Source organism: Phlebotomus papatasi, chromosome 1, assembly GCF_024763615.1.
Source record: "Phlebotomus papatasi isolate M1 chromosome 1, Ppap_2.1, whole genome shotgun sequence".
NCBI classification, from domain to species: Eukaryota; Metazoa; Arthropoda; class Insecta; order Diptera; family Psychodidae; genus Phlebotomus; species Phlebotomus papatasi.
Genome location: NC_077222.1, coordinates 72,243,709 through 72,253,091, shown reverse-complemented (window position 1 = coordinate 72,253,091; position 9,383 = coordinate 72,243,709). Strand labels below are relative to the sequence as shown.

At 30.5% G+C, this 9,383-nt stretch overlaps 1 protein-coding gene across 3 annotated transcripts in view; it reads left to right on the top strand.

Moving 5' to 3' along the window:
* The first annotated feature begins 1,867 nt into the window (after positions 1–1,867).
* Positions 1,868–9,383, top strand: part of LOC129801085 (synaptic vesicular amine transporter) — a 43,604-nt gene continuing 36,088 nt past the window's right edge. The window contains exons 1-2 of one of the 3 annotated variants that reach the window (XM_055845877.1): positions 1,868–2,130; positions 2,230–2,293. The gene's annotated coding sequence lies outside the window, so the exon portion shown is untranslated. Of the gene's footprint in view, positions 2,131–2,229; positions 2,294–8,028; positions 8,548–9,383 lie in introns of those variants that run through there. The other 2 variants (XM_055845848.1, XM_055845863.1) reach the window with 2 other exon arrangements.

Genomic DNA, 9,383 nt, shown 5'->3' with positions numbered 1-9,383 from the left:
AAAAATGATCGTCAAATGATCATTTTATGAACAATGTTTGTGAAAAAAGTACAAAATTTTACGAACTTGTTTGTGGGTTATATGATTCACGCACGAGCATTTCGTAAGTCCTCCATAGGATTTCACAAACATTTACGAACAATTTTACAAAATATTTTTTTCTGTGCAGATAATAGACTGGAATTTATAAACAATTTAAAAAAAAAGTTAATTGTCTCGGTGTAGCAAACATTACTAAATAAATACAACTAGTTTAATTAAATGATTCTATATGTAGTATTGTAGTAGGTATATTTTACTATATTTACAAGTTCAGTGATATTCTAATGAGACTTTTCAAATTCTACTAAAAAAATTATCCAGGGATTTATAAGTATAATTTTACCTAAACAAAGAATACTAAAAAGTTAACAACTAAATTTATTGGAAATTTAATATGAATCTTTATATTAAATAAAGAAGAAGTAAAAAACGGGATATATTGTTATTTTTATTGGGGGTCACCGAAGACCGGAAGTTGATATCTTTTACCGTTTAAGCTCCAGGACAATGACAAGTTGAAAAAAGTCGATTATATAACTGCTCCCTCTTTGAGTTCCAGCAGTATCTTGCTTAAAATTTATAAATCGAGTAGATTTTTAATATGAATAGTCCATCTGGCAAAAATAACCAGTAAAATTTACTGAAGTTTTGTATGGAATTACTTTCAAAATAACTTTGTTATCGTATTAGTAGGACGTGGGGCTGTATTGATATACGATTTTTTCGCATATTTCTAAAGGAAGCTAGACCATACTACAAATTATTTTATTTCATTTCTTAATTCTTTTGTAGAGCTAAATTAATATTAAGTAAATGGATTTTACATTTTATTTTGTGCAAATTATTTGACAAACACATTGCTTCCATTAGAAGAGGAATTTCTCTCTTGAACCGTTGTACTCTTACGAATCACACCTATACACGAATATATTCGCTATATTTACTTAAATATTCACTAACTTCCCGATATTTACCCAAGTAATCGCCATGAAATTCACAAAATTTTCAATAATATTAGCGATATTCACCCATATATTCCCTATATTCGCATTATATTCACAGAATATTCGCAATAATTCACTATATTCTAGAAATTCTTTAAATAAGTTTCTCATGAAATTCTCAAACTTTTCAGAAGTATACCATAAAAAAAAATTGAAAATCGTTTTCGTAACCTATTTTAGGATAAAAATATATCAACAAGGTGTTATATTAAAATTCTTGGTAAGAATTATGTTCTTTTGTAAATAGAAAAATAAGAGGCGGCCTGCTTTCGCATGTTTCTATCATGTTTCATTACAAATGCAGTCTCTATTTCAATGAAATACTTTACGATCTATGTTCTCTTTTGACCAATATTTTTCATTTCAATTTATTCTACTGACCTCATTGGACTTTCCCGAGCATTCCGGGAAATTTCTGAGTAATATGTTGTAATTTTATTGAGTCTTTTCCATCTTTAGCGTCGATGGACTTAGTTTTGGTGGACTAATTTGTACAGATAGATGGTAAAACTTGAAGGTGGCAATTGTGGGTGTCATCAGAGCACCTCAATCTGGTCACGAGTAATCCATTTTCTAGGATAAATTGCATGGGATACCTTTCATCCATACCCCCTCATAAGATTGCCCAAGTGTGGTGACACACTCTGTCAGCTTCTTGGCTTGGGACCTGTTGAAACCCTCAAGCAAACACCATCCATTCGCCGAAGGGGTGACCTATGGAAGTGGATCGCTTCTCCCCATTTGACACACAATTTCCCCATGCAGAGTCACCATGCGCAGGAAGCAGGTGGTCTCCAACGGGGTGGCTGCTGAGACACTGAAGATGGTTTATCGGAGCAGTACGAGACGAGATCTCGTTGCCACAGGTACTTCGCAGGCCACCCATCTGAGTGTGTGCTCGGGGATGTTAGTGATGTGGCTCAGTTAGATTTTTTTTGTGACCGCTTTCGGGAAATTTCATCCGGACAGATCCGGTGGAGTGTATCACTGATTTCCTTACACAGGCACCCGGCGCTTCTTATCACACTCAGCCCACAGACATTTTTCTGGCCTGCAACACCTTTTGTTCGCCAAGAGAGACAAGGTAAATTCATTGATCCCCAATTGTGCAAGAATTAACAAATGTCCATCTATTTAGCATGTCATAGACATTTATCACAAGTCTTCTTATCTTGCCTTCTAGAGTGCCAGCAAATCATCTTTAAAAAAATGGATTGACACACTTCAACAACATGAAAACCCAAAAGGTGAATATTCTTTTTAATTATTGACATAAATTTAAATTGAATCGGTGCAATTTTGGGATGAAGTGAAAGAATGCTTATTTGATTCACAAACAATCTATCATTCTTGGAATGAAACAGAAATTTCAATTCATTCAATTTTGTACATTTAAATTTTTGCAAGTAAGATAGTGATCGCGAATGACCTCCAGAGTTGATTTTCAGTGTTAACAATTGGATGAGAAAAAGAGAAAAAAAACAAAATAGCACAAAAATGCAGTAAAAGTAAGCTAAAAAAAAATTGGTGAAAAACTTTCAGAAATGGAATAAAATTTTATAGATTCAGAGGTTGGAGTAAGGGAATACTTTCGTGAGATGCTTGTAACGAATTTCTCAATATCAGTACTCGATCAACGAATCAACCGTTCTATTGCCATTGACCTAAATATCACAGGGAAAGATCGGATAGAATTTTCAATGAGAAAAGGAAAATAAGATGAGTATAGAAATAAAAACAGTTCAATTCATTGAATAATCAATTGTACTTTTTTCCTCTATATATAACTTCGAGGAGAAATCACGAATTTTAGCATTACATATCAACACAAATGTGTGAAGTGTTTTACTATGATAAAACGACAACCTTAGAAAATTTTTCATCACCTATACACATTAAAATGCGGTAGTAATGACTAACTCAAATGGTAATTATATTTTAATCTTTTCTCGCCTGCCTAATAGACGTAAAATTATTTACAAGTTAGAAAACTAATGGTAGAGAGATTAGAATTTATTGCCTTTTAGGAAGATCATTTGGACTAAAAGTGAAAAAGTGTAGCATAGAAACGAAAAATGATCTTTTTCAGATCCCACTAGAGATTTTACATTGCAAACGTCATGATAATTAAATGGTATCCTTACGATTTTTGTATTTTTTTTTTTATTTTTTATACTCTTCTGTCTTATCTATCCATAAAAAGTTAGACGTTGATAATTTATATAATTGGGTTGAGCCGTAACTTGTTGAAAAATGTCTGTAATAATTAATTTTATCAAATTTAAAATAGTACATTTTAAATATTCTTAGCAAAGGGAGTTAGGAAGTTATAAACCATCCTGACACCAGAATTAACAGGTATCTCTTAAAGCAATTTGTGATCGCTAAGATGATTATTGGCTAAAATGGAATATTTTAGTGCCCAAAAATGTTTAGTTTTATTCTATTAAACATATATCTTCATTGATTAACTCTTTCGTCTCTTTTGGGACTCTGAGTACTCAAAGCAGCATATGAGTGTTCTGTGAAAAACAATGTTTTTTAATTATTCAGAACTGATAAAAATCCGATTCTTGTGGATGATTACAAACTATAAGGATGTCCAAATGTAAGATATTTTTTGTAGGACCTCAATTAATTCCTGAGCTTAAATATTTTTGATTAAAAAATGGTGAAAGAGTTAACTCTTTCCGGACATATATCTTTCTATCCGGAAAAAATATCTTACATTTGAACATCCTTATAGTTTGTAATCATCCACAAGAATAGAATTTTTATCAGTTCTGAATAATTTAAAAACATTGTTTTTCACAGAACATTCATATGCTGCTTTGGGTACTCAGTCAGAGTCCCAAAAGAGACGAAAGAGTTAACATGCAAAAGAGACTGCTACCGACGTTACGCGTAAATTATTTTGGCACTATTTTTACATCAATCAGTAAATAACGCAATTTTTATCAAGAGAATTATTTTAAAACAAAAAATTAAATGTAGATTCATTGTAAAATTACCAAAATAATTCGTTAAGGTTTTTTCTATTTTAATGAATTATAAAACCTCATCAAATTAATACAAACTATAGTTTGATATCACCAGTTCGACGGATAAAAATTTCTTGATAATATCAACACCATTTTACATAATCTTGTCTAAATAATATGAAATTCGTTCATTGAATCTTCAAAAGAAACAAGATATCAAATGAATACATCTCAAAGGGCTATTGGTAAAAATGATCACATTGAATTATAAAATTTACAAATCATAAAATTCAAAATATTGGAATTTACAAAACCAACAATAGGGCACTCTTTGGGTCAAGTGGCACGGTGGTACACACAGAAAAATTTTGACTCTAAATTTAAAAAGATATAAGACACCGGGAACTTAAATTGGACGTGAATCCCCGAAGCGTTTAAATTCAGAAGCTCTTTCCCAATGAAATGGGCTAGAATCCCTATCTCTTTGATGCTAAGAGAGCGGGAGTTTAAGTTCAGCATTAGATGAAAAATGAAAAATGTCTTGAGATTTGCAAATTTCAATTAAAACCAAATGATCAAGGATTTATTATTAGGGCATTGGCATTCATTGGATGGGATTTGAAATTAAATTCCTGGGTGTTTCTCTTTAAGAATTTTCCATTTTTCTGTGTGTATGATGCAATTATCCTGAGTTCAAATGGCCCTTTAGATCACCAGTAAGGAGATTCTGAAACGATATAACAATGCCATATGACAAAATTTCGTGATAAATTCGGGAACAGAACAACATTAAAGGCCAGTAAGCAGCGAATGCCCATTACAAGGATCTTTATGAAGCTCTCAGCAACTGTTATGAATCTGATTTTAAATTAATTTTTCGAATTTTCCACATAAAAAAATTTAAAATTTGTCATATGATATTGCCATATACTGTAACAGGATTCCCCTACAGGAATTTTCTGGAGTTAAAGGTGTTTGATTGAATTTCATCCAATGAGCTTCATTTCGACTTGATTCCACGGGGCATGGGACTGACAACACTATCCCCTATTAGAAGAAAAAATAATGATAGATGCCCCGAAAACCTCGCTTGCGATAAGGCCTTGTTTGTCTACGGAACGTTGTGTTAGTATCATTAATATTATTATTAACTATAAAACCGTTATATTCAGTATAAGTATGGTTTTTAGGGTTTTCGACTTCCAAATTCTAAAAAACAAGAACAACCAGTCATATCTATTGTACCGTAGATTCGAGTGACTACCCCTTGCTTTTAGTAAACTATTCTTTAATTCTGGAGCTTAGTCATGGTCTTCACAGATCTCATTTATCACGTCCGATCAGTGAAATTAATATATATTAGATATATTAATTAACGCTAAATTAATAATATTAAAATTTAAAAATTTAATTAATTTTTATCACAACTCTGTAGCACTTCCATTTTTTTCGTCATGTTAAACATCATGATTGTATACTTTTTGTTGTAAACATATCTGTCTTTTTATATTAAAAATGTATAATATTGTATAATCCCAACTTGTTGCATTCAACCGGGGCATTAATCACCAAATAAATATTCTATTCTATTCTATTCTATATGGGGATGTTTCCCGTATCTTCTATAAGTCTAAAAATGTCCCCAAGAACCTTGGCTGTAATCAAATCATGAGGCCTAATTAGAGGTGTAAACAATCTTTTAAATTCAACTGTTTTATTTGATTTTGGTAAAACGTTGTTCCTTTTGAGTAGGGATGACCGGAGCAAAATGGATAGGGATCATATACCCTATTTGTCACTATATCTTATCATGCATTGAATTTTCTATTGTATTGTCAGTTTATGTTGTAATTTAATATCTAGATTACACCAAAGAAATTGGAATTTTGGTTAATGGAACCTCGTAATGCAAACATTGGCAAACTTTATAAAGGAGTTATATCTATAGTTAAACCCATCAAATCAACGATTTTTTTGTGAATTTTCTAATGAACCGATCGATATAATATTTTCAGGGGTTATTACATCTTGGGAAATACAAAAAAAAATTTTAATTTAAATTTTTAGTACAAAATGATAGAGCAACAAATGCGTGGATTAAAGGTCAATTTTTTAGATGCACCATACCTAGTAGATCTCGAGTAATTTTTGTTCAATTGACTGAATTTTCAGAGTAGATGCTTAGACTATCTACAAAAGTACACACGTTTAATAAGAAATGTTGATTTTTGCAACTTTAACAGTATCTTGAAAAAAAAAACACGCGATTTTTGGACTAAAAAATATCTTTTTTATTTATAAAAAATTAATTGTTTATCAATCTTAATAATCATGTGTACTTCTATAGAAAATACATCTAAACAGTTATCCTAAAAATTTCAAATCAATCAGGTAAAAATTACTCGAGTTCACTTGCAACTCGGAATGCGTGTAAATAAGATTGTGAGTTAAATTTTGGGGTAAAGGATCGCAAGAATTTCATTAAGAGATCATATCCTGCATCATTCTTAACATTTTTTACACCACTTACACACAAAAAAAAAGATAAAAAAGGTAAATAAAAAATTTCAGGTGGATAAAACCCCTTAGCTTTTTCTCCTTAACTTTGATTAGAATATGATTTTATTACACCAAGAAAATTATTATTATAAATCAAATAACTCAAGTGCCCTTTTTAGAGTATTTATTTCTTTAATAAATCTCAAATGTAATAACACTGAGAAAAAAGAGGGTGCGATTAACTTTTTTTCCTCGTATCTTTAACAGTTTTTAGGTGTAAAAATATATCAACATTTTTTATTGTTAATTTTACACCTTTTTAAGTGTAAAATTAACATGAAAAAGGGTAACTTTAAACCATAATACACCTAAAAAGAATAATATTAACACCGATTTCGGATCAATAATGCAAGGTAAAATTAACATTTGGTTATTTTAACTTTTTCGGATTTCTCTCACTCAGTGAAAGTATTTAGATGAACCATTTAATATTGTGCCCCATTTGATGCTTTTATAAATAAATTCGAATATTTCAGTCAAATACTTTTATTTTGCAATGCTAAAGTGCTAAAATATTGAAAAAATATATATATATAAGTTTATTAGGAAGTAGCATCAAATTGAGCATGGCATTAAATGGATCATAGTCATACCATATAATACCAATACTTGATATTTCTTCAATGAAATATGGCGATTTAGCTACAGGAAAATGCCGGATGGAACCGCAATTTTTATATCAGAGCCAACAAATTTAAACTATAATAAAAAAGAAAAACGAAATCTTTCTCGAAATAATACAGAATGAATTCTAAATTCTAATAATGAGTGGCTCTTGAAATACATTAGAATATTGGAACTTTGGTTAATTTGGAAAAGCCCATAAATATTTTGTTATTTTTCAAGAAACAAGTTGACTAAACTTATCTCATATTCATCAAAGTATCCCTGTATAAACATTCAACAAAATGTATTTTAACAAAAAATAGCAATAAAACGAATAACAGTGAAAAATTTAACCATCAATATGAGAAATTGAAAAAAAAAAGATGTGATAATTGTCTTTGGTTACATCCGAGGAAATTATGTTTATTAACACATACATTATGACTAACAGTTCACTATATTTTGAAGTGTAATTTTAATATCAAATCTATTTTTCTGTTATTCAATCTGCCAATTTAATAAACACGTTGTCTTAAAACCTGTTAAAAATAGGGTCTCGGATTCACATTAAAGAAAATTTTGAGTATCCTTAAAATACACAATGAGCATAACTTAATTTTTAAATTTTTGTCACATCTCGAAAAAGAAGTATATCACAACTTAACTTCCATCTCTATCCTGAAAATGTAAACTGAATTAGAAGGTAAAAGACAGAAATACCAGACCAATTAAGTGGTAATTTTTTCACAACCTACCTGGAATTTCTTAATTATTTCTGAAGAAATACCCACAATATCCAGGTGGGTCTAAGTTCCAGGTTTTCTGCAAGCAACATCACAAATGTTGAGTCAGTTTATCAGTGACAGTGGCAAGAGCTTCTCACTTTTGTTTTAATTACGAATCAGTTAACATTGAGCGCGTGCCGTATAAAACTCCACCAGTTTTTCTTCTGACTACTAGTTGTTATCAGACAGTAGTGGTTGTCGGTTGGGGGAAAAATTGTGCTCATAAATACTTCTATTTTAGAGACCAAAAAACAATAAAAAATTGAATTTTTTGAAAAAAAATATGAGATAACACAATTTGGTGTGGTTTTACAAAACCAAGTGATCTTCACATTATAAAAGTGAAATTGAATATTGTGTAATTTATAGTTGATTTTTTTACTTGTGAATACAATTTGTGTTCTACTATTACAAATGTTTCTAAAATATTCTCTACAGTCGTGATATATCAATATTTCACGAACAGCTATTGTAAAAATACTTTAAGTGATATTGTGATAATAAATATTCGATCTAGAAAGATCGAATATTGCCGTGGACAACGACAGGAAGTTTTGCTGAGAATTTTGTGTGAGTTTTCAGTCCAAATTGAGAAAATTTGTGTAGAATTTCAAGTTCATGAAGACGATTGCCTGCATTTAGCACTTAATTATTCACTTAATTCAAGCAATTTGTGAAGGAGTTGCTCAAGTCTAATTACAGCTCTGCTCAAATTCGCTTAATATGATAGTTAAATATGAGTTAAAGATAAGAATTCAAATTTCTATTAGAGAGAATTTCCCAAGTGTCCCACATTTTCCAGTCTAAGTGTGTTTTTTTTTTGGTGATAAATAAAATTATAATAAATCAGTAAGGTCTTTCACGTGCAAATAGAAAGAAAAAAAATATGAAGGAATGCCTGAAGTGAATCAGTGGAATTTTTCTTCTGACGTGTTTTTCCTCCTTTTTCTTTCAATATAACTCTTAAATGCTAAAATCGAAAAATGATCAGTTGCGTGTGAACTTGACGATCAAATCATTTTCTCCTTATATATGTATATAGTCTTGGAAAATGTTAATATAAAACTTCTCTTAATTGATCGCTAATTTCAATAACACTTGTTACTATATGAATGGGGAGGTGGGCAGGAATAAATCAGTTCCCAGGAGAGAAAGAAAAATAAACACTAACTATCATGTGTGGTACCTTCATTTAACAATTAAAATCCTCGGGTTGCATAAGAAATTAGATGGGTGCGTGCAACAACACGCGACGTTCGATCATCCTTTGTTATTCTTCCTCTCTTATTAATTATTCCTGACTTTATTTGCCTCAATCTTCCGTGTAAAATTCTGAAGGGGTGTAGAAAGAAAACTTAAGAGATTTGTCACATTCTAATTATACCAAGCTTAATTTGTTTAATACA